Source organism: Canis lupus, chromosome 30, assembly GCF_003254725.2.
Source record: "Canis lupus dingo isolate Sandy chromosome 30, ASM325472v2, whole genome shotgun sequence".
Lineage (NCBI taxonomy): Eukaryota > Metazoa > Chordata > Mammalia > Carnivora > Canidae > Canis > Canis lupus.
The window spans coordinates 8,808,246-8,834,898 of NC_064272.1; the positions used below are offsets into that span (position 1 = coordinate 8,808,246).

Sequence of the window (26,653 nt, forward strand, 5' to 3'; positions counted from 1 at the left end):
AGGCTCTATGCACCGGGAGCCCGACGTGGGATTCGATCCCGGGTCTCCAGGATCGCGCCCTGGGCCAAAGGCAGGCGCTAAACCGCTGCGCCACCCAGGGATCCCCCACAACTAGATCTTATAATACACAGTCATATGAATTGTTAGCCGAGATTTTTAGGATTTTTTTTTTTTTTTTTTTTTTTTAGATTTTTTTTAATAGTGAATTTTTCTTTTCAGTGATTTTCATTGTGATAGAATTTAGCTAGTACAAAGTTTAATGAAATGATGTCAGGGGTCTTAGTTCAAAGACATTTTAGGAATGTTTTAATCTCTAGGGCTGAATACTCATTTCTTTGGAGGCAAGCTATTATAAGATTCTTCCTTCACTTGCCTACTTTTCCACCCACCTTCTCAGTAGTCAGGAATTCTATTTTAACATTAGATGTGTACTTTGAGCTCTTTGCTGGAGAAGAAACCTAATGTAATAAATCCAGTAGAATCAGCAGTATTCGCCCCAGGAATGTTCTTTGAACTGTTGGGTAGAGGGAGGCTTAATGATGTGAATTGTAGGTTGAGGGTTTCAGTCTGTGAGCTCAAAGTAGGGTTTATTATTTTGTCATTCAATCGTAAGCATGTATTGAGTACCTACCATATATGGGCACTGTATGAGGTGCTGTGGGGGGACATACAAAGGAATAAAAGACATGGTTCTTTGCACACGAATCTCAGACAATTTAGTGGAAGAACTGAAACAACTTAAAAAAATTTAATCTTAACAGGTAGTGTATCATTAAGTGCAAAGTACTGTGTGGTATAAATCAAGGACTTTGCATTTCTTTAAACACGTAATTCTATTCTCAGGGTTATATGAAGTCTTATCTTGCATCAGTTTTCAACATTTTTTAAAAAGATTTTATTTATTGGGATCCCTGGATGGCTCAGCAGTTTGGTGCCTGCCTTTGGCCCAGGGCATGATCCTGGAGACCCGGGATTGAGTCCCACATAGGGCTCCCTGGGTAGAGCCTGCTTCTCCCTCTGCCTGTGTCTCTGCCTTTCTCTCTTTGTGTGTTTCTCATGAATAAATAAATAAAATCTTTATTTTTTTAAAGGTTTTATTTATTCATGAGAGACAGAGAGACACAGGCAGAGGGAGAAGCAGGCTCCATGCAGGGAGCCCAACGTGGGACTTGATCCCAGGTCTCCAGGGTCACATCCTGGGCTGAAGGCGGCGCTAAACCGCTGAGCCACCCTGGCTGCCCAATTTTCAACATTTTGACTTGATTTTCAACCTCTGTGTTTTCTCCTATCTTTTAACATTTTTAGTTTCGTTAAGATATGATTTGGCTATTTGATAGATGTGATGAAAGCCGTATGTAGGAAGTGAGTGCCCTGCCAATACTTGGGTTCAAACATTTTATTCTTCCATGTTTATGAAGCAAATCTGTAATTTGAAAAGGTAGTATGTCATTTATCCTTTGCAAGTGTGACAGAGGGATACTTTCATAGTTTTGCTATGTCTGGGTTTTCCTAGACATTTCTACTTAAGGGTAGGGGAGAAGAGTTACAGAACATACAAAACAAATGTGTACATATGAATGAGTTTAAAAATACTGAATTTTGTATTTGGTTTATAAAAGCAGCTTTATAATTCAAATTTAGGATTTGAAAAATATGGATAAGCACAAAGAAGAAGATAAAAGTTTTTTTAAGGTTTTATTTTATTTTTAAAGATTTTGTTTATTTATTTAAGAGATAGCAAGAGAGAGAACAAGCAGGGGGCAGAGGGGCCGGGAGAGGGAGAAGCAGGCTCCCCACTGGACAGGGGGCCTGATGTGGGACTTGATCTCAGGACTCTGGGATCACGACCTGAGCCGAAGGCAGATACTTAACCATCTGAACCACCCAAGATCCCCTTAAGATTTATTTTATTTTATTTTATTTTATTTTATTTTATTTTATTTATTTTGTTTTATTTTTATTTTCATTTTCATTTTTATTTTTTATGATTTTTATTTATTCATGAGAGAGACACAGAGAGGCAGAGAGAGGCAGAGATACAGGCAGAGGGGGAAACAGGCTCCATGCAGGAAGCCCGATGCAGGACTCAATCCTGGGTCTCCAGGATCATGCCCTAGGCTGAAGGTGGTGCGAAACTGCTGAGCTACCTGGGCTGCCCCCTTAAGATTTTATTTTTAAATAATCTCTAGACCCAACATGGGGTTCAACCTACAACCCTGAGATTAAGAGTTGCATATTCCACTCTCTGAGCCAGCCAGGTGCCCCCAGAGATAAAAAGTTTTAATATGCTATCCCTGTTAACCTTATTGATATGCTTCTAGGCTATTTTTAAGTTTAAATTTTTGTTTTATTTTTTAAGGCCCCCCTTTTTTTTAGTGCAAAGTGTTTTTTTGTTTTGTTTTGTTTTTTTAGTAAATGAATAGCTCAGATAACTTTAAAAGCAAGTGGATAATTGTCTTTGCATAAGGTTTATCTGATCAAGTTACTTTTCTACACAGTTCTACAGTGGCTTCTCATAGTTAATGGAATCAAGTTGAGACAAGTTCAGATTCTTTAGCTTAGGACTTAAAGCCCACTACCTTATGATTTATTTCATTTGCCATGTGTCTCCCTCATATATATCATTGATTTATGCATACTAAACATACTACTTTCAGGCCTCTAGATGGGGATTGGCAGACTTTTTCTGTAAAGGGCAAGAAAGTAAATATTTTAAGTTTTGTGGGCTTTATTTTTATTTAATTTTTTTTTAAATTTTTTTTAAAATTTTTATTTATTTATGATAGTCACAGAGAGAGAAAGAGAGAGGCAGAGACATAGGCAGAGGGAGAAGCAGGTTCCATGCACCGGAAGCCCGATGTGGGATTCGATCCCGGGTCTCCAGGATCGCGCCCTGGGCCAAAGGCAGGCGCCAAACCGCTGCGCCACCCAAGGATCCCAGTTTTGTGGGCTTTATTATGTCTGTCATAACTATTCAGCTCTGTTGTGGTAGCGTGAAAGCAACAATAGACATTATGTAAACAAACGATTATGGCTGTGTTCTAGGGAAACTATGGACATTGAAGTTGGAATTTCATATAATTCTTGTATGTCATAAGATTTAATTTTAATTTTTTAAACAGATTTTATTTATTCATGAGAGAGAGAGGCAGAGACACAGGCAGAGGGAGAAGCAGGCTCCATGCTGGGAGCCTGATGTGGGACTCGATCCTGGGACTCCAGGATCACTCCCTGGGCTGAAGGCAGGTGCTCAACCGCTGAGCCACCTAGGGATCCCCATTTTATTTTAATTAAAAAATTGTGTGGGCAGCCCGGGTGGCTCAGTGGTTTAGCGCTGCCTTCAGCCCAGGGCCTGGTCCTGGAGACCCGGGATCGAGTCCCGTGTCGGGCTCCGTGTATGAAGCCTGCTTCTCCCTCTGCCTGTATCTCTGCCTCTCTCTCTCTCTCTGTCTCTCATGAATAAATAAATAAAATCTTAAAAAAAAAATTTTGTTTCTAACACTCGGAAAAAAAAAATTAAGCGATTTTTACATCTGATGTGGGGCTTGAACTCATGACCCTGAGATCAAGGGTCATAAACTCTTCCAACCGAGCTAGCCAGATGCCGCTATTTTAACTTTTTTTCAACTTTCAATTTTAACTTTCCTTTTTCACATTAAAAATGTGAAAAAGTTTTCACTTTTCACAAAAGCCTATGGCAAAACATGGTTTATGGGGCTGCAGTGTGCTGACCCCTGTTCTAGACTGCCATACTTGACTGTGCTTCTGTTTTTGTTTTTGTTTTTAAGATTTATTTATTTATTTATTCATGATAGAGAGAGGCAGAGACACAGGAGGAGGGAGAAGCAGGCTCCATGCCGGGAGTCCGACGTGGGACTCGATCCCAGGACTCCAGGATCGTGCCCTGGGCCAAAGGCAGGCGCTAAACCGCTGAGCCACCCAGGGATCCCTGTGCTTCTGTTTTATTCACTATCCCCCACCTCCCATTCCCTTCCCCAGTATGACTGTCTTGCTCAAAACTACCTTAGATGCAATAGTCTCAGGGAAGTCAGAATTTGTTTTCGATCTTTTTTCTGGTGATGAAAATATTCTGTTCAAACCTCTATCAATGTGCTTATATTGTGATATTTTTAAAAAATATTTATTTGAGAGAGAGGGAGACCATGAGCAGGGTGAGGGGCAGAGGGAGAAGCAGAGAGCCCGACATGGGGCTGGGGGTTCATTCCCTGGAGTCCAGGATCGTGACCTGAGCAGAAAGCACATCCTTAACTGGCTGAATCACCCAGGTGCCCCTAGCTGTATTTTTTAAAATTGTAGTAAAAAATATATAACATATACCATTGCAACCATTTAAAAATATTTCAAAAATTTATTTTAGGGAAACAATGCACAAACAGGAGGGGCAGAGGGAGAGGGAGAGAGAATCTCAGGCAGACTCCACAATCAGTGGACAGAGCTCAGTCTCCTGACTCTGAGATCATGACCTGAGCCGAAACTGAGAGTTGGACACTTAATGGGTGTGTCCCCCAGATGCCCACCATTGTAACCATTTTGAAGTGTACAGATCTTTGACACATTCACGTTGTGCAGCCAGTTACCACCATCCATCTCTAGTGTTTTCCTCTTTCCAAGCTGAAACTGTACTCATAAAATACTAGCTTACTGTTCTCTTCCCCCAGTCCCTGGCAACCACATTCTACTTTCTACTTTGTGTCTCTGAATTGGACTACTCTAGGTACCTCACATAAGTGGAATTTTACAAAAATACTGTCCTTTCGGAACTGGCTTATTTTGTTTAGCCTAATGTCTTCAGGGTTCATCCATATTATAGCATGTGTTAGAATTTCTTTTCCGGGAGCCTGACGTGGGATTCGATCCCGGGTCTCCAGGATCGCGCCCTGGGCCAAAGGCAGGCGCCAAACCGCTGCGCCACCCAGGGATCCCTAGAATTTCTTTTTAATGCTGAACAATATTCCATTGTGTGTGTGTATATCACATTAAAAAAAAACTTGTTACCTGTTGATGAACACTTCAATTGCTTCCACCTTTTGTTTATTGTGGATAGTGATGCTGTGAATGTGGATGTAAAGACCTCTCTTTGAGTCTCTGCTTTCAATTCTTTTGAGTATATATCTAGAAGAATTGCTGGATCACATGATGATTCTATGTTTATTTATTTATATATTTTGAAAGATTCCATTTATTTATTCATGAGAGACACAGAGAGAGGCAGCGACACAGGCAGAGGGAGAAGCAGGCTTCATGCATGAAGCCCAACCACCGAGACACCCAGGCATCCCTATGTTTATTTTTTTGAGGAACTGCAGTGGTTGCACTTTTATTACTGAGTGTTTTTTTTTTTTTAATAGGTTTTTGGGAGTAATTTTAGATTTATAGAAAAGCTGCAAAGACTATACGAAGAGTTTCTGTATATAGCTCACCCAGTTTCCCCTTATGTTAACATCTTACATTACTAGGATGCCTAGGTGGCTCAGTGGTTGTGTCTGCCTTCGACTCAGGTCATGGTCCTGGGATCAAGTCCTGTATTAGGCTCCTTCTATCTATGTCTATGCCTCTCTCTGTGTGTCTCTCATGAATAAATAAAATCTTAAAAAAAATCTTACATTACTTTGGTACATCTCTCAAAACTAAGAAATCAATGTTGGTACATCATTCTTAGTAAACTCCCTCCTTCCCTTCCCTTCCCTTTCCTTTCCTTTCCTTTCTTCTTCCCTTTTTTCTTTCCTTTCTTCTTTCCTTTCCCTTTGCTTGGATTTCATTAGTTCCATTAATGTCCTTATTCTGATCCAGAATCAAATTGAGGATACTACATTACATTTAATGCATATATATATATTTTTTTTTAATAATTTTTTTTTATTTATTTATGACAGTCACAGAGAGAGAGAGAGAGAGGCAGAGACACAGGCAGAGGGAGAAGCAGGCTCCATGCACTGGGAGCCCGATGTGGGATTCGATCCTGGGTCTCTAGGATCGCGCCCTGGGCCAAAGGCAGGCGCCAAACCGCTGCGTCACCCAGGGATCCCAAATGCATATATTTTTTAATTGTACTTAATGTGGAGTGTGGTATATAACAAAAGGAGAGTTCTTAAATAAATCAATCATCTTTTAATTTTCCTCCATTTTTGTGGGATGTTTATTAATCTTTCTTTAGTTAACTGACTTATTTTCCCTTATATCCTCTCTTCCCTTTTCTGCCATCTGTTTCTAAGATTCATTACAGTTTGTTTGTTTTTTTTTTTTTTTTTACTTTTTTTTTGAGAAAAAGTAATCATGGCATATGTGGCAAAGACCACCAACTATGCAAATTTGCTCTCCCTTTCTTTGGGCATGATTTGTCAGAATCTCCCATTCTCTATTACAGTTTAATTAGATATGTGACTTATTTTCTCTGGTGGAAGTAGTCGTGACCTCCTTCATGTATTCCAGTTTTGTCAGCCTCCTCTGGCTGCAACATTTGAGACAGCCTCCAAAGCCTGTAGTCAAGATGGCAGAATTACTGTCAGCCTGAGTCCTGGGATGACTCTGCAAGAGAACTGGCTTAATTAATGACCTAAATATTCACTTTCCAGGCTGATATTTTGGGATCTGTTTGTGTAGCCTAGTCTAATAAGTATGCTGCATCCCCAGCTTTGAATAGGATTTATATGAACCTTGAGTATTGATTTAATAAGAATTAAATAATTATATTAGGAAGACTAGGGGATGGGAAGTGTGCACATCTGTAGAGATGTGAAGAGGAAAGAGGGCTAAATTCTAATCTATGATGGGAAGTTAATACTGCCTAAAACTGGAGAAAAGAAAAAAAGTATATAATGGTGTGGAACTATATACCAAAAGATTCAGCCGTAAAAGTTGAAAATTTGCCTCTGGGAATTGGGAAGTTGTTGGAGTAAAGGATCATTATCTTTGGTAATAAGCCATTGTATTTATTCACCTATTTAGTCTCTGTTCATGGATAACTTTGATAAAAACAAAAATGAAATTAAATATAATTGGTAAAGAATAAGAACAAAAAACCCCAGTCAGATTCTGATTCTCCTTTACAAAGCTGATGATAGAGAGCTTACCACTTTTCTTTGTACTGAAATGAAATCTTCCATTCAGAAACTTCCATTCCAGGATCCTCTAGAGCATATGGAATAGTCTATTCGCGCTTCTGTGACAACCTTCAAATGACCCTTTAAGTTATCTTCATAAAAAAGATTATCTTCATAATCCACTCCCACATCTTAAATATTCTAGGCAGTGTTAATGAAAATTGTCTCTGATTTTGAGACTTGTCATTAAATCCTTGCAAATCCTCATGGACTGTTCAGTGGTTCATGACTGTATTTATTAATTAATTAATTAATTAATTATAGTCAGAGAGAGAGAGAGAGAGAGAGGCAGGCAGAGAGAGAAGCAGGCTCCATGCACCGGGAGCCTGACGTGGGATTCGATCCCAGGTCTCCAGGATCGTGCTCTGGGCCAAAGGCAGGCGCCAAACCGCTGCGCCACCCAGGGATCCCTCATGACTGTTTTTGAATGTCGATTTGTTGGTTCTGCATAGACTTTCAAGGAATTTGAGAAAAGTTTCTCTGGGTGTGGTAGTGCACTATCACATAGTGCAAGCATGCCAGAGGATTCTCTCCTTGCCAGTAGTCAACCAGGGTTCCTGAATAGAACCCCATGTCTCTTGACTCTCACCTTAATGAAAATTCTTTTTATTTTTTATTTTTTTTATTTTATTTTTTAAATTTCTTATTTTATTTTATTTATGATAGGCACACAGTGAGAGAGAGAGAGAGAGGCAGAGACATAGGCAGAGGGAGAAGCAGGCTCCATGCACCGGGAGCCCGACGTGGGATTCGATCCCGGGTCTCCAGGATCGCGCCCTGGGCCAAAGGCAGGCGCTAAACCGCTGCGCCACCCAGGGATCCCCTGAAAATTCTTTTTATATCTGGGGTTTTGCCTGGAGTCCTTGGATATGGCCCTTTTCTTTTCTAGGTTTTATCTATTTATTTGACAGCACATAAGCAAGCTTGATCGCAAATGGGGGGAGGGGCAAAAGGGAAGGGATAGGGCATGTAGACTCCTCATTGAGTGCCTGAGCTGGACTAGGAGCTCGCTCTATCTCAGGACCCTGAGATCATGACCCAAGCTGAAACCAAGAGTCTATGCTCAACTGAGCCACTGGGCACGGCTGGCCCATTTCTTTAGTATATAAGTATGTTATTCCTTTTTTTTTTTTTTTAAGATTTATTTATTTATTCATGAGAGACACACACACAGAGAGGCAGAGACGTAGGCAGAGAGAGAAGCAGGCTCCATGCAGGGAGCCCGATGCAGGACTTGATCCCGGGACTCCGAGATCACGCCCTGAGCCAAAGGCAGATGCTGAACTGCTGAGCCATCCAGGTGTCCCACCTTTCACATATTTTTGTTTTCCCTGTCCACTTTCACTGGAAGTGCTAATAAGTAGTAGAACATTCGGGATGCCTGGCTCTCTCAGTTGGTAGAGCATGTGACTCTTGATCTTGGAGTTGTGAGTTTAAGCCTCAGGTTGGGTGTAGAGCTTACTTAAAAAAAAAAAAAAATGGTAGTAGAACATTCAAAAGATGGGCAACCAGAGAATAAAAGAAGCAAAACCTCTGGAAATCTATATATTTTATAATTATTCTCCAAATAAGTTAATGATGACTGTATATTTTCTAGGTGCCTTCTTCAGAATTCCTGAAATGATAGCTGGTAAGTATCTGGATAAAAATCAGAAAACTGATCTTTTGGCACTCCCTTCAAGTAGCATTGCAAATCTAAAATATGCATTACAGTCTTACCCCGCTTTTCCAACATTATATTCAAACTCTTTTCAGCTGCCATCAGTCCTTCATTTCCCTGGTTCTTACTGGCTTTTGTATTCATAGGCCAGAGTTTGGCAAATTTTTTTTTCTTTTTTTCTTTTTTTTAAAGATAAGGGATTTTTATTATTTTTATTTTTTATAATTTTTAAAAAATTTTTAAAAATTTATTTATGATAGTCACACAGAGAGAGAGAGAAAGAGAGGCAGAGACACAGACAGAGGGAGAAACAGGTTCCATGCACTGGGAGCCCGACGTGGGATTCGATCCCGGGTCTCCAGGATCGCGCCCTGGGCCAAAGGCAGGCGCCAAACCGCTGTGCCACCCAGGGATCCCGGCAAATTTTTTCTGTAAGGGACTAGATAACAAATATTTTATGCTTTATGGGTTACAGAGTCTGTGCCTCAGCAACTCATCTGTGCTATTGTATTACAGCAGCCATAGATGATACATGAATGAGTGTGGCTGTGTTTTTTTTTTTTAATTTATTTATTTTTATTAGTAATCTGTATACCCACTGTGGGGCTCGAGCTCACCACCCCAAGATTAAGATTTGCAAACTCTACTGACTGAGCCAGCCAGGTTGAATGTGGCTGTTTCAATAAAACTATTTACAAAAACATTAGGCTGAGTAGTTTGATGACCCCTATCATAGACCCATCAACTTTACCATCCATGAGAATAGAATAATAGAAATCTAGGTTGGAGGTCATTTTTTTTTCCAGAATTTTTGGAGGGCTTGCTTCTAACCTCCAATATTCCTTTTGAGAAGTCCCTTGCTGTTCTGATTTCTTGCTTCTTTGTTTCAACCAGTCTTTTTTGTCTGTCTTTGCCCCATCCCCCAACTTTTCTTGGTTCCCACCACTTTTCCTTATCAGTACAACGGGGATTATAATATCTACTTTAGGCTTATTCTGAGAATTAGATAAAGTGCTAAAAACAATGCTTGGCATTATAGTAAGCACTTACTAAATAGTTGTTGCTATTAGTATCAATATAATCATCATCTTGTAAACTGAAATGCTTTTTTCAGTGCTTTTGGCAGTCCATATAACTACTTCCTGCAACTGTGGGGTTCCTGTGGTGTGGAGTTTTGATTTATAGTCAAAGTCTGGGAATGCTTGAGGTATTACCAGAACAATTTAAGGTTAAGGAATAGGAATGGGATAGTCCTGTAGCCCTGAGCCTAAGAAAGATATTAGAGTCACATAGGAATTTGGTTCTAATTTGTATTTTCTGGGTTGGGAAGGAGAGGTCAGAGTACAGAGTACATACACATGTATCTTTCACCACCTAGATGACCACTTATCAGGATTATTATTCATGACTATCAGTCATAGTTTTCCAAGCTGTTAACTGTATTTATATTTTCAAAATGAAAGTTTTTCAGTACTGCAGGTTACTTTGCAGTTTTTTTTTTTTTTTTTCCTTAAGAGGAGGAGAGAATGGTAAGCGTGGGGTCGGGGGAAGGAGAGGGAGAGAGAATCTTAAGCAGGCTTCACACCCAGCATAGCCCCCAAGTAGGACTCTATCACATGATCCTGAGATCGTGATGTGAGCTGGACACTTAACCGACTAAGCCACCTAGGTGCCCTTACTTTGCAGTTCTATTAAAGTGTTATAAATGCCTTTTTATTTTAAATAGTTCCATTTCTTGCAACCAGCATTTTGTATCGCCTCTGAGAATTTAAGATAATCAGATTAATGGAGGTAGCCAGTATTGGTGCCATTTGAAATAGTAGATTTTAAAAGAACAGATTTTTCCAGGTTGAAATATTTTTATGTTGTAGCATACTTTGTTTCCTAAAATTCTCCTTAATTTGGGGTGTGTTTGTTTTGAGGATACTGCATTTAGAGTGGCTTACTACTAAAGATGTGGACAGGAGCAGACCTTCAGATCTTCTACATTTAAAAAAAATTTTTTATTTATTTATTCATAGAGACATACACACACACACACACACACACACAGAGGCAGAGACACAGGCAGAGGGAGAAGCAGGCTCCATGCAGAGAGCCTGACGTGGGACTCGATCCAGGGTCTCCAGGATCACGCCCTGGGCTGCAGGCGGCGCTAAACCGCTGCGCCACCAGGGCTGCCCAGATCTTCTACATTGTATGGGAAATAGGGAATTATAAAGTTGTCTTTACTTATTTATTTTTTCTTAAAAGATTTTATTTATTTATTCATGAGAGACAGAGAGAGAGACAGGCAGAGGGAGAAGCAGGCTCCATGCAAGGAGCCTGACATGGGACTCGATCCCAGGACTCCAGGATAATGCCCTGGGCCAAAGGCAGGCGCCAAACCTCTGAGCCACCCAGGGATCCCCCTGTCTTTACTTATTTAAACATTTTTATTTTTGATGAGCCTAAAGTTATGAGATACATTTGCCTTGCTTCAGCTGGTTATTTTACTAGTGTTTGGTCCAATAGTGTGAGAAATTCATTCTCACTGGAAAAATAACCACCTTTTAAGGGGTATCTACTTATATATTAGGCATTGTGTTAAGCACCATTATCTAATTTAATCTAAGTGGTTGGTCTCTTCTTCCTGACCTTGATTTTCTTATATTCTTAATATAGCAGCTAGAGGTGCTGTTAAATCAGAGATACTGTTAAGGTTCTTTGTTGACCCGATCCCCCCCCATAACTTCTCTGACCTCATCTTTTACCACTTACCCTCCACTCTGTGCCCCAGCTCTTTAGCCTCATTGTTTTTCCTTGATCATGCCCTTTCATTTCTGATTTCTTCTGTATGGTACTGCATGGCTGTTTCCTCAATTCTATGTCTTGATTCAAATTTTGATTTTTTTCTTTTCCCCCTTCTCTCTGCCTTATTTAGTTTTCTGTCTCCTCTCTCACTAGATACCATATATTGTATATTTATTTTGCTTGTTTGATGGTTCCCTTACTAAAATTTAAGTACCATGGGCAGAGATTTTTGTCTGTTTTGTTCACTGCTATCTCCACGTTCATAGAACAATGCTGGTGTACAGAATAAGCGCTCAGGAAATGTTTGCTGAATGAGTGAATAAATTGCTGGAATACTGTGACACGGGCATTGTTAACTGCCTTCAGTCTGCAGATGATGAAACTAAAGGCCAGATAGGTTAAATAAATTGCATAAGGTCACATAGCTCTTAACCATCCTGTTGAATGGCTTTATTTCTATTATATCTCACCATGCCTTTGCTCAGTCATAGACATGATTTTTGTGTGATTATCATGTACTATTCAAGCTTCTATGCTTTCCCTCATGTTATTTCCTCAGAGGGAGTATTCTTTCTTGCCCCCTACTTAGGTAGAACTTTGCAGGAGAAATGTGATGTAGAAGAGTCAAGGATATAAAGTTTGGGGAGATGGAGGGATGAATACTGTGAGCTAAAGTCTTATGGTGGGAAATGCATGTATCTTCAGGGAGCAGTTTGGTTAGAATGAGGTTTTATTTAGGGGTATGATAGAAGGTTAAGTTAGAGGGAGAGGATTATAGCCTTGTTACAGGGAGCTGTGAGCTTCTGACTAAGAAACTGGTGTTTTTATCTTGTTGCCCCTCAAAGGTTTTTGAGCAGAAGAGTGATAATGTATAACACTGCTTTTATAAAAATGTTTGATTTTGCTGTGGTGATGAGAATGGGTTTGAGTGGGAAGAGACTAAAATTAGGAAGGAAATTTAGAAGATTTAGAATGATATAGCCCTGAAGTGAGGCAATAAGGGCCGAAATTGAGAAGTTAAAGTACAAATTAAAGCACAGAAATCAGATACTTAAAATATGGCTTATAAGATCCAAACTCCTTACTGTGGCCTGCAACATGCTAGGTGATCTCACCTTTGCCTTTCTCTGCAACCTTACCTCTTGCCATTCTTCCTTTCATTTTCTAAGCTGTAGCAACACAAGCTGATTTTTTTCTTTGAATGGGCTGTTTGTGTTGACTTTAATGCCTTTTCCACTTACCTTCTCTTAGCCTAGACTGTTCTTCTCCAAGTCTGTACTGAGCTACTCAGATACCCCCCCCCCCCGAGCATATTCATTCATTCATTCATTCATTCATTCATTCATTCATTCATTTGTTAGCATATTCTTTTAAATGAATCTCATATGGTAGTTGATTTTTCCCTGGGCAGCTTTTAATTTTAGTTTCAGGCAGGCAAATACAATGAAGAAATACGATATTGACTTTGTTTTTCTGTATGACTTGAAGGTAGCACAGTATGAGCCCATGAAAGTGAGTTGGACGGCTGTCCAGTTCAACTGAAAATTAAAAAACTGTGTATGTACCTGAAGCTGAAATTCTGTTTTCTATAATACTTTTTCTCTGGGTCATGGAGAGACTTATAAGGTAATCACATATAAGAAGTATTATAACCAGGAAAAAGCAAATGCCCTGGGGTGTCTAATTTCAGTGAATATTTTTTTCAGCAAAGATGATTTGTCAAATGTATAATTAAATGCAGTTTAATACTTTTATGAGTTTTTCACATTTATTTTTTTCTTATAGTCATCAGACAGCGTTGATTCAGAAAATGTAAGCATGATATTATTTAATTCTGTATACTTCCTAGTGTTATTCTTGGTTTTGTTCAATTTTTTCATAACTCTTTTCTGAGATTTTTGATTGAGGGAGAACCATATTAACTTTTTTTTTGTTAATTTCATTTTTTTTAAATTTCATTTTTTGAAACATAGGTAATGTATGGTAAAAAAAATTTATAAGAGATTATAGATTAGAAAAGGAAATTTCCGGGATCCCTGGGTGGCGCAGCGGTTTGGTGCCTGCCTTTGGCCCAGGGCGCGATCCTGGAGACCCGGGATCGAATCCCACGTCGGGCTCTCGGTGCATGGAGCCTGCTTCTCCCTCTGCCTATGTCCCTGCCTCTCTCTCTCTCTGTGACTGTCATAAATAAATAAAAATGTTCAAAAAAAATTAAAAAAAAAAGAAAAGGAAATTTCCTTTCATGGTATCTTTTCTGTTCTTCCTTTTCTGCTCTTCCTTCTTCCCTCTAGATACCGCATGGTATCTATCCTGCTCTTCCGTCTTCCCTCCAGTCTTTTTCCTCTTCACCAGTACTGCTGTTAATAACTCGGAATGCACCTTAATTTTTTTTTTTTTTTTAAAGAGAGAGAGGTTCGGGGGAGGATAGAGGGAGGGAGAGAGAATTGTAAGCAGGCTCCATGCCCAGCATGACCCTGACAGGGGCTCAGTTTCAAGACCCTGAGATCATGACCTGAGCCCACATCAAGAGTTGGGCACTTAACTGACTGTGCTCCCCCCCCTTAAAAAAATTGTGGTAAAATACACATAGCATAAAATATACCATCTTAACCATTTTTTTAAAATTTATTTTTTATATAAGTTTATTATTGTTACTTAAAATATATTCTTATTGAAGTATAGTTGACACACAGTGTTACTAGTTTCAAGTATACAGCATAGTGATTCAACAGTTCAATACCTTATTCAATGGTGAACATCTTAATCATTTTTAAATGTTCAGTGGTATTAAATACATTCACATTGTGAAATCATCATTACAATCCATTCCCCATAATTCTTGTCATCTTGTAAAACTGAAACTCTATGGTTCTTTCTTTTTTAAAAGATTTTATTTATTCATGAGAGACACAGAGAAAGGCAGAGACACAGGCAGAGGGAGAAGCAGACTCCACTCAGGGAGCCTGACATGGGACTCGATCTTGGGTCTCCAGGAGAAGGCCTTGGGCCGAAGGTGGCACTAAACCCCTGAGCTACCCGGGCTGCCCGAAACTCTATGGTTATTATAAAAATAATCCCCTTGCCTGAATCTGGCAACCACCACCACCATTATACTTTGTCTTTCTGATGAACTGCCTCTTTTTTTATATATTTAATTCCCATTTAGTGTCTGGAGTCTTTCTCTTCTGTATATTTATCTGTGCATCAATACTGCATACCATTTCAGATTCCTATTTTATAGTTTTGGAGAGCAGATGGAGAAAGCTCCCCTACTCTTTTTTCTTCTTTTAAAGATGTGTTTGTGTTAGAGAATGACTTTTTTTAAAAAAATTATTTATTCATGACAGACACAGAGAAAGAGGCAGAGACATAGGCAGAGAGAGAAGCAGGTTCCATGCAGGGAGCCCAATGTGGGACTCGATCCCAGGATTCCAGGATCACGCTCTGGGCCCAAGGCAGACGCTACTCTATGGCTGAGCCACCCAGGCATCCCTACTCTTTGTTTTTTAAGATTTATTTATTTATTTATTTATTTATTTATTTATTTATTTATTTATTTAATTTATTTTAGTGCAAGGGGAGGGGCAGAGTAAGGGGGAGAGAGACTCTAAGCTGACTTCCCGCTGAGCATGGAGCCTGATGTGGAGCATGATTCCAGAACCCTGAGATCATGACCTGAGCCAAAATCAAGAGTCAGATGCTCATCTGATTGAGCTATCCAGGTGCCCCATCCCCTGCTGTGTTTTTTTAAAAGTTTTATTGGATATTCTCATTTTGATTTCTAGTTAGGTTTTAGAATTAGATTACTAAGTTTCAGAAAATGTTCTTTTATTTATTTTTTTAAGATTTTTATTTATTTATGAGAAACCCAGAGAGAGAGAGAGAGAGAGAGAGAGAGAGAGGCAGAGACACAGGCAGAGGGAGAAGCAGGCTCCATGCCGGGAGCCCAACGTAGGACTTGATCCCAGGTCTCCAGGATCACTCCCTGGGCTGAAGGCAGCGCTAAACCGCTGAGCCGCCCAGGCTGCCCAGTTTCAGAAAATGTTCTGTTGTGATTTTGATTAGAATTGTTTTGGATTTATAAAATAATTTGAGGACAATTGGATATCTTCACATTGAATCTACCATCCTAGAATATGAGATAGTTATTTATTCTTTTCTGTTTTTATCATTTTTAGAAATTTATTTTCTTCATATTGGTCTCACCTGTTTCTTAGTAGTTAATTAAAACTAATTTCGTTTGGTTATTTTTACTTCTGTGAAGCTCTCAGAATAAATACCCAAAATTGTTTTCATGACTAGATATGATAGACTTTAAATAACTCATTTTGCTTTGTCCCCTTTTACCTTTTTGGGTTGATGGTACAGTAGAGGCTATTTTTCCAATTTTATTTATTTATTTTATTATTTTTTAAATATGTTATTTATTTATTTATTCGTGAGAGACACACAGAAAGAGAGGCAGAGACATAGGCAGAGGCAGAGGGAGAAGCAGGCTCCATGCAGGAAGCCCGATGTGGGTCTCGAACCCGGGTCTCCAGGATCACACCCTGGGCTGAAGGCAGACGCCCAACCGGTGAGCCACTGAGGCGTCCCAATTTAAAACAAAAATTTTTTTATAGAGTAAGAGCGTGCACACATGTGCGTTTTTGAGGTAGGGAGGTGCAGAGGGAGATGGGAGAGAATCTTAAACAAACACCCAGTGTGGAGCCGGATAGTCAATCCCATGACCCTGAGGTTATGACCTGCACTAAAATCAAGAGTTGGAAGCTTAATTTACTGTTAAGGCACACTTGCATATACATTTACCCTTGAGCAACATGGGTTTGAACTGTGTGTGAGTTCACTTACGTGCAAATTTTTTTCAATAAATGCAGTATAGTACTGTAAATGTATTTTCTCATAATTTTCATAACATTTTCTTTTTGTAGCTTGCTTTGTGGTAAGAATACAATATATGATACATGTAATATACAAACACGTGTTAATTAACTGTTTATGTTACTGCTAAAGCTTCCTGTCAATAGTAGGCTATTTGTAAAGGTTTTGGGGAGTCAAAAATTATATGTGGATTTTTGACTGCATGGGGTTTGGCACCCTTATCCCCTGCATTGTACAAGGGCCAACTGTATTTTATTACTAAAAGTAAAATTGTTAGAGGTCTGATTAGAAGGGGGGATTGTTAAAAAACAAGATCACAAATAGGGCCAAAAGACAGTCACTTATGCTAACCTGCATGGAGAGTTATCTTAATCCAGTTTTGGCTCTTCCAGAAATGGAATCTTAAACCAATCAGGAATCACCTGATCAGCACTAGTTAGATAATCTGCCTGATAAACCCTTGCCATCCCTGAATACAGTGACCTTACCATAACCACTTTTTTGCGTAGTATAACTTTCTTCATTCCTCTCCCTTCTCCCTGTAAAAGTCTTTCATTTTGTATACCTCCTTGGAGCTCCTTTCTATTTGCTACATTGGATGCTGCCTGATTGATGAGTTTTTTAAAAATATTTAATTTATTTATTCATAAGAGACACAGAAAGAGAGAGGGGCAGAGACACAGGCAGAGGGAGAAGCAAGCTCCATGCAGGGAGCCTGATGTGGGACTCGATCCTGAGATTCCAGGATCACGCCCTGGGCCAAAGGGAGGCAACAAACTACTGAGCCACCCAGGATCCCCGATTGATGAATTGTTAAAGTTGATAAGATCATTAAAATTGAAATACATAAATAAAATAGAGTTGTTAGATTTGCTTTCTTCTTAAGCACTTAACTCTCAGATGGAGAGAAAAAATAGACAAACTGCCTTATCAGTGGGATTTTATGTATTTAAAAGCAAAGCAGTTGGCTTTTATTTTTTTTTATTTTTTATTTTTTATTATTATTATTTTTTAAAGCAGTTGGCTTTTATTATATACTTGGTAACATAAGACAGCTCCTTTTTACATAGTTCAGAGTCTGGCAACACTTGAATACTAGATGTACTGGAAAGAAACCTTATATAGGTTTCTATTTCTTAGAAATATGCACTATTTTAACTTATTGAATACCTACTTTGTGTAGATCCCTGTGTCAATTCTGAAAAATACGGAGACTGAATTTTTGCTCTCCAGGAGTTTGCCAGCTGTAGAATGGGCCATGACCCAAGGCACTATATGACAAGGCCCTTGCATGTTGGAGAAACTTGACTGAAGAAAAAAAAATTACTAACATTTGAATAGTCTGATGAAGAAGGTATAATTTAAGTTGGACCTTAAGAGATGAATGGGATTTTTCTTTGTGCTGGCTATGCACATAACATTTTATGTATATTTTTTTCATTTAATCTTTTATAGTAACCCTATGAGACAAAGTTACCATTCCTGTTGTAGAAATGAGGAAACTGGAGATTAGAGTTTATGTCTTCATGGAGTCTGTATATATGTATGAAAATCATAAAAAAATGATCTGGAAAGTGGTGTATGGGTGGCTTAGTCAAGCATCAGACTCTTGGTTTTGGCTGAGGTTATGATCTCAGCATTGTGGAATGGGGTCCTGTGTTGTCTAACTCAGTGCCGAGTGGGGAGTCTGCTTCAGTTTCTCTCCCTTTCCCTCCTTTTTTGTTACTCCAGTCCACGCAAGTGTGCATGTGTGTAGTCCTCTCTAAAATAAATACAATCGGGGATCCCTGGGTGGCGCAGCGGTTTGGCGCCTGCCTTTGGCCCAGGGCGCGATCCTGGAGACCCGGGATCGAATCCCACATCAGGCTCCCGGTGCATGGAGCCTGCTTCTCCCTCTGCCTATGTCTCTGCCTCTCTCTCTCTCTCTCTGTGACTATCATAAATAAATAAAAATTAAAAAAAAAATAAAATAAATACAATCTTTTCTTTTTTTTTAAATTTTTAAAATTTATTTATGATAGTCACAGAGAGAGAGAGAGGGGCAGAGACACAGGCAGAGGGACAAGCAGGCTCCATGCACCGGGAGCCCGACGTGGGATTCGATCCTGGGTCTCCAGGATCGCGCCCTGGGCCAAAGAAAGATGCTAAACCACTGCGCCACCCAGGGATCCCTTTTCTTTTTTTTAAAGATTGTATTGGGATCCCTGGGTGGCGCAGCGGTTGGCGCCTGCCTTTGACCCAGGGCGCGATCCTGGAGACCCGGGATCGAATCCCACGTCGGGCTCCCGGTGCATGGAGCCTGCTTCTCCCTCTGCCTATGTCTCTGCCTCTCTCTCTGTGACTATCAAGGATTTAAAAAAAAAAAAAAGATTGTATTTATTTATTCATGAGAGACACACAGAGAGAGAGGCAGAGACAGGCAAAGGGAGAAGCAGGCTCCACTTGGAGCCCGATGCGGGACTCAATCCTGGGTCTCTAGGATCACACCTTGGGCAGGAGGTGGCGCGAAACCACTGGGCCACTGGGGCTGCCCTAAAATAAAAACAATCTTAAAAAAGAATAAGAATTAAAAAATACAAGGGCACACCTGGGTGGCTTAGTTGGAGCATGCGACTCTTGATCTCGGGGTTGAGTTTGAGCTCCACGTTAGGTGTAGAGATTACTTTAAAAAAAAAAAAAAGTCTGGGGATCCCTGGGTGGCTCAGCGGTTTAGAGCCTGCCTTTGGCCCAGGGCGCGATCCTGGAGTCCCGGGATCGAGTCCCACGTCAGGCTCCCAGCATGGAGCCTGCTTCTCCCTCCTCCTGTGTCTCTGTGCCTCTCTCTCTCTCTCTCATAAATAAATAAATCATATAAAAAAAAAAGTCTTGGGATGCCTGGGTACCTCAGTTGATTAAACGTCTTCTTTTGGCTTGGGTCATGGTCTCAGGGGCCTGGGATCAAGCTCCATGTGGAGTTCCCTGCTCAGCAGGGAGTCTGGTTCTCCCTTTGCTCCTCCCCTTGCTCATGTGTTCTCTCTCTCAAATAAATAAAATCTTAAAAAAAAAAGTTTAAAAATAGATGGTATTTATTGGGAAAAAACATGAAATCACCAGTTATTGAGTTTACATTAGCTTGTCCTGGTGGAAAAATAGTTTTCTAACATGATTATTATATCCACAAAGGGTATAGCGTTGTTTTGGATACCAGCACTGTAAAAGTTAAGGAAAAATGTTATAGAAAATGCTCAAGGGGCACTTGGGTGGCTCAGTAGTTGAGCGGCTGCCTTTAGCTCAGGTCATGATCCTAGGTCCTGGGATTGAGTTCTGCATCAGGCTCCCCACAGGGAGCCTACTTCTCCCTCTGCCTATGTCTGCTTCTCTCTCTGTTTCTCATGAATAAATGAAATCTTTTAAAAACAACAGCAACAACAACTCAAGATTTTATTTGGAAGGTTGGAAGTACAGAGAGTATGATTCTTATTTTTTTATTTCAAAGTGCAAAGTATTTTCTTTTCCCCTACTTACGGGATGTGACATATATTCATAATGGTGGTGACAAGGCAGTTCTAGTTTTGCTTTCCCAGCACTGTGTTCAAAGTCACATAGTTAACTAGTGGTGCAGGAAGGATTTGAACTCAGACCATTTTGGTTCAAAGTTCTAGAACTCAGTAACTGTGCTATTAAAAATAGACAGGGATACCCAGGTGGCTCAATGGTAGAACATCTGCCCGGATCCTGGGATCGAGTTCCACATTAGGCTCCCTGCAGGGAGTTTGTTTCTCCCTCTGCCTATGTCTTTGCCTCTCTTTGTTTCTCTCATGAATAAATAAATAAAATCTTAAAAAAATAAAATAAAAATGGAGAAACAAATTCTAAAGGGAGAAGCAGAGTTTTACATAGGAAGGTCAGTATAAAGTATGTTCATGGTATAGTAGTAAACCAGTGGGATTGAGGGGAATATTTATGGCAGGAAATGATGGTAAATAGAAGATGAAGGAGCTCTTTGAGACCACAGTGTGGATTATCTTGAAAATCAGGACTATGAATGGACATGAGGATAGATGAAAATAATTCATGTCTTTTATAAACCTTGTACTAAAATAAAACTTCAGATACATAAAGGATCATTCTTTGAGATTAGTGAGTAAACTTGCAGCATTACGATTTATTCGTTCTTTATAGAGATTTTTTTGTTTTTGTTTTGAGAGAGAGGAGGAGAGTGCAAGTGGGCTTTGGAGGGAGAGGATGAGAAAGAATCTTAAGCAGGCTTGATCTCATGACCTGAGCCAAAATCAAGAGTTGGGAGCTTAAGTGACAGAGCCACCCACAGGCTCCTACAAAGGTTATTTAGCCTTAGCTAATCCTCATAATATACTGGGTTATTTTCAAAGGAGAGGATAAGGTCCTATCTTAGCTATTCTACTCAAATTTTACCTATGATGTTTGTTTGAGAATGTTACCACCACTTTTTATTGTAAATATGCATAACATGAAATTTACCCATTTAACCATTTTTAATAGTACATAATAGTACAAAAAACATTTACATTGTTGTGCATCACTATCATCTGTCTCCAGAACTTTTTCATCTGTCCAAACTGAAACTCTGTACCCATGAAGCACAAATTTTCCATTCTCTTTTTCTCTAGGCCCTGGTAATTACCATTCTACTTTCTGTGTCTATAAATTTGACTTCACTAGGTACCTCATATAAGTTGATTCATATAAAATATTTATCCTGGGAAGCCTAGGAGGCTCAGCGATTAAGTTTCTGCCTTTGGCTCAGGTCGTGATCCTGGAGTCCTGGGATTGAGTCCCACATTGAGCTCCCTGCATGGAGCCTGCTTCTCCCTCTGCCTATGTCTCTGCCTCTCTTTTTCTGTGTGTCTCATGAATAAATAAAATCTTCAAAAAAATATTTGTCCTTTTGTGTGTAGTTTATTTTACTTGGCATAATATTTTTAGGTTCATCCATAGTATAGCATGTGTTAGAATTTGCTTCCTTTTTGAAGCTGAATAATATCCCATTGTATGTATATATCATATCTGCATTCATCTGTCTTTGGTTGCTTATTTGACTCATTGGTGGTTTAATGTCATATTGTTTAGCCTCTACGCGTTGGTGTTCTTCCCATTTTTTTCTTGTGATTTCTATTTTCATACCACTGTGGTTGGAAAAAATGAATGCTCAGATATCAGTTTTCTTAAATATATTGAGGCTTGTTTTGTGGCCTAGTGTGTGATTTGTTTTGGAGAATGTTCCATATACACTCGAATGTATAGAAAATCTGACCTGTCTGGTCTAATGTGTCATTTAAAGACATTGTGCCCTTACTGATTTTCTACTTAGATGATCTGTCCATTGATCTAAGTGGGATGTTAATTAAAGTCCCCTACTATTATTGTATTACCATCAGTTTCTCTATGTCTGTTGTATTTGCATTATTTATTTAGTTGCTCTTATGTTGGGTGTAGTTATTTACAATTTTTTAAAAGATTTTATTTATTTATTCACGAGAGACACAGAAGCAGAGGCAGAAGCAAGCTCCATGCAGGGAGCCCGATGTGGGACTTGATCCCTGGAACCCAGGATGACGACCTGAGCCAAAGGCAGATGGTCAACCACTGAGCCACTCAGGTGTCCCTACTTATTTACAATTTTTATATCCTCTTGTTGGATTGATCCCTTTATCATTATGTAATGCCCTTCTTTGTCTCTTGTTACAGCCTTTGTTTCAGTCTGTCTGATTTAAGTATTGCTACCCTATTCGTTAATCTATGGATGGAAACTTAATGTTACTTCCGTATCTCGGCTGTTGTACTTAATGCTGCAATAAACAGGATTACGTACACCTTGTTGGATTAGTGTCTTTGTTTTCTTTGCGTGAATACTCTGTAGTGGAATTGGTGGGTCATATGGTATTTGTTTTTGAATTTTTGAGGAACCTCTGTACTGTTTTCCATAGCGGCTACTCCAGTTTACATTTCTGTCACCAGTCCAGAAGGGTTCCTTTTTTTCTATATCCTCACCAGCACTGGTTGTTGCTTGTCTTTTTGAGAGTATTTGATACTTTTCGATTCTGACTGGTATGAGATGATTGTTCATTGTGGTTTTGATTTGCATTTCCCTGATAAGTGACTTGAACATCTTTTCATGTGTCAGTGGGCCATCAGTATTTCTTTGGAAAAATGTCTGTTTAAGTCCTCTGCCCATTTTGTAGTTTGTAGTAAGTGGTGGTGGTTGTTTTGGTGGTGTTTGAGTTCTTTACATATTTTGGATATTAGCTCCTTATCAGATATATCATTTGCACATATCTTCTCCCATTCTGTTTTGTTGATAGTTTTCTTCTCCGTGTGAAAGCTTTTTGTTCAGTGTATCTAGTCCCAATAGTTTAGTTTTGCTTTTGTTTCCCTTGCCTGAGGAGACAGATCAGAAAATACTGCTAAGGCTGATATCCAAGAGATTACTGCCTGTATTTTCTTTTAGGAGTTTTAGGGTTTCATGCTTTACCTTTAGGTCTTTAATTCATTTTTTAAAAAAGGATTGATTGGGATGCCTGGGTGGCTCAGCAGTTAAGTGCTTCTGCCTTCAGCTCAGGGCGTAATCCTGGGGTACTGGAATCAAATCCTCCTGCATTGGACTTCCTGCATGGAGCCCGCCACTCCCTCTGCCTCTCTCTTTCTGTATCTCTCATGAATAAATAATTAAAATCTTAAAAAAAAAATAAACTAAAAAAAAAAGATTCTTTTATTTGGAGAGAGTGAGTGAGCAGAGGGAGGGGCAGAGGAAGAGGAAGAGAATCTCAAGCAGACTCCCTGCTGAGCACAGAGCTTGATCTCATGACCCTGAGATCATGACCTAAGCCGAAATCAAGAGTTGGATGCTTAATCAGCTGAGCTGCCGAGGCACCCTGACTTTAATCCATTTTGAGCTTATTTTTATGTATGGTGTAAGAAAGTGGCCCAGTGCCATTCTTTTCCATGTAGCCAGCCATGCAGTTTTCCCAACACCATTCATTGGAGAGACTGTCTTTTCTCATTGTATGTTCTTGCCTCCTTTCTGGTAGATTAATTGACCATATAATTGTGGGTTTATTTCTGGGTTCTCTATTCTGTTCCATTGATCTATGGGTTCTGTTTTGGTGCCAGTAACGGTATTTTGATTTGAAGCTTTGTATTATAGTTATTTGAAATCTGGGATTGTGATGCCTCCAGCTTTGTTTTTCTTTCTTGATTGCTTTGACTACCTGGGGTCTTTCGTGGTTCTATACAAGTTTTAGGATTATTCTGGTTCTATGGAAAGTCTTACTGATATTTTGATAGGGATTGCATTGAGTCTGTAGATTGCTTTAGGTAGTGTGGACATTTTAACAGTATTCTTCCAATCCATGGACATATGTACCACCACTTTTTATTTTTTATTTATTTATTTTTAAAGATTTTATTTATTTATTCATGAGAGATAAAGAGAGAGAGAGGCAGAGACATAGGCAGCGGGAGAAGCAAGCTCCATGCAGGGAGCCCGATGTGGGACTCCATCCCCGGGGACTCCAGGATAATGCCCTGGGCTGAAGGCAGGCACTCAACTGCTGAGCCACCCACGGATCTCCATACCACCACTTTTTAAATCTAGTAAATCTCTCAGTTGTCCTTTGGGTTTAAGCAAAAGCTCTTGATAATTCATCACTACCACTTACTTAATTTATCACCTGTTGATATAAATTGTGTAGGAAGGACCTTGTTATTAGGAGATTGACATTAACTATTAAGTTACAATATGGGGAATCACTTAGTTGGGGATGACTGGCTCTAATTTTTCATACAGATTTTTTTTTTTTTCTGATATGACCACTATTATAAGTTATCCAAATGTTGCATATCTCCATCTGGAAGATGGAAATAATCATTTTATTTCTGTTCCTTGTTTTTTTTGGGCTGCTAGGAGCTATTTCTATTATATTTTCTAGTTTTGATTAAGGATGTACTTAATAATGGCCAACCTTGTATTTAACCTTTTACTTCTGTCTTTCTCCAGTTCATTGATGCAGATAAATTTTAATTTTTAAGATTTTATTTATTCATTAGAGAGAGAGAGGCAGAGACATAGGCAGAGGGAGAAGAAGCAGGCTCCCTGTGGGGAGCCTGATGCAGGACTCGATCCCTGGACCGTGGGATCACGACCTGAGCCAAAGGCTGACATTCAATCACTGAGCCACCCAGGCACCCTGAATTGTAATGTTCTTAATGGAAACCCAGCTCACTTTAGCAATCCTGTAATCTCATGGTCACTCGGAATGTAAATATTTTCCATTGTAGCTTACCTGATAAAAAGAGGAATGAAGTAAATAATACTTTTGCATAAGATAGAATATTAAAGTTTGTTTTTTTAAAAAATATTTGAGAGGGTGATTATGAGTGGGGTTGGGGGGGGGCATAGGGAGAAAGCAGGCATCAGCTGAGCAGGGACCCTGAGATCATGACCTGAGCAGAATGCAGACACTTAACCAACTGAGCCACCCAGTTGCCCCAGAATATTGAAGTTTCAATTTTTCTCTAAAAGAAATACATCATAAATATCTCTAGAAACATGAAAACTCAAAGCAGTGGATACTAAAAGAAAAGCACTAAATGTGTTAATAGGCAAATTTTTAACCTAAGTACAGAGTCCTCTTAAGGGTTGCTAAAGAGGTCTGTTGATCTGAGTAATTATAATTATGTACCTCCTGAGGATGTGTGTAATGACATTTTGTATCACTTTTTAGAATTAGCTAGAAAGAGTTGGTGTGTTCATTGCAGCATTTCTTCTAGCTTTCTGACTGTTGGTTTAAGTGACAGGCATAAATTATTAGCTTAGTTTACAAACTTCAAAATGGCAATCTAGATGATAAGGAGGTGAACTTAACGGACTTTTTCATTTTTCTGTACTTTATAGAATCTGGCACTTAGCATTTAGGAAACATTTATGAAGTGAAAGAATGTAAATAGACAATTGCTTTCAAACATTTACTCAAGTACAATGGGCTGTTCATTTTGGGGACCCCCCGCCCCCCACTGAGCCCAGCCATTTAATTAGTGCCTTCCTCTGTTCTAATCACTTAAACATTTTTCTAAATGACAAAATTTGTTTACATATTTTGTTGTTGTGTCCTTTACTAGTCCCCTTGTCCCTTCTTCTTCTTTCTTTAGACTTCATTGTCATCTTTTTCCTTTTTATTTGTTTGTTTATTTATTTTAAGATGTTATTTATTCTTGAGAGAGGCAGAGGCATAGGCAGAGGGAGAAGCAGGCTCCTTGCAGGGAGCCTGATGCAGGACTCCATCCCCAGACCCTGGAATACTCCCTGAGCTGAAGGCAGATGCTCAGCCGCTGAGCAACCCAGGTGTCCCATCTTTTTCCTTTTTAAGAGAGATTTTACCGTTGATTTAGAGGAGATTAGGGAGACAAAGCATATCTGATGAGTCTATTTAGTTTTATTCAGTTAACAGTTTATTATAAACGTTTTTCCAGTTAATTAACATTTTTCTTTTTTTTTTTTTTAAGATTTTTAAAATTCATTTATTCATAGAGACACACAGAGAGAGAGAGAGGCAGAGACACAGGCAGAGGGAGAAGCAGGCTTCACGCAGGGAGTCCGACGCGGGACACTATCGGGGTCTCCAGGATCACACCCCAGGCCACAGGCTGCCCTAATTAACATTCTTCTAAATTGAGAAAACATAACCTTAAACTTTTACTGGCCCCTATTGTTGGAAACTGGGTGTTATTAATGTTTAAAGAGACCGGAGGGCAGCCCAGGTGGTTCAGTGGTTTAGTGCTGCCTTCAGCCCAGGGCCTAATCCTGGACCCCCGGGGTTGAGTCCCACGTCAGACTCCCTGCATGGAGCCTGCTTCTCCCTCTGTCTATGTCTCTGCCTCTCTCTCTCTCTCTCTTTCTCTCTCTGTGTCTCTCATGAATAAATAAATAAAATCTTAAAAAAAAGAACAGGATAAAAATATTGACGCATAAAACATTTTCTAGGTTTCAAGGTGTTTTCTTAGGAGCAATACTTTGATTTAGCTTCTGGGGCAGAAGATATGAAAATTTAAAAATCTATTATAAAAGTTATACACGTTCATTGTAGAACATTTGAAGAATGTAGGAATTTATAAAAAAGAAAATTAAAGTCAGCTTTAATCCCAAAATGCTGCTATAATGCTGCTTTAACATTTTGGTTTTTTT

The 26,653-nt window shown here is 39.4% G+C and overlaps 1 protein-coding gene across 4 annotated transcripts in view; it reads left to right on the forward strand.

The window, feature by feature from the left end:
- MGA (MAX dimerization protein MGA) overlaps positions 1-26,653 on the forward strand; it is a 174,815-nt gene that overhangs the window by 10,687 nt on the left and 137,475 nt on the right. The window contains exon 2 of one of the 4 annotated variants that reach the window (XM_049104415.1): positions 8,719-8,751. The exons of the other annotated variants lie outside the window; for them this stretch is intronic. The gene's annotated coding sequence lies outside the window, so the exon portion shown is untranslated. The remainder of the gene's footprint in view (positions 1-8,718; positions 8,752-26,653) is intronic. 4 annotated transcript variants of the gene reach the window in all.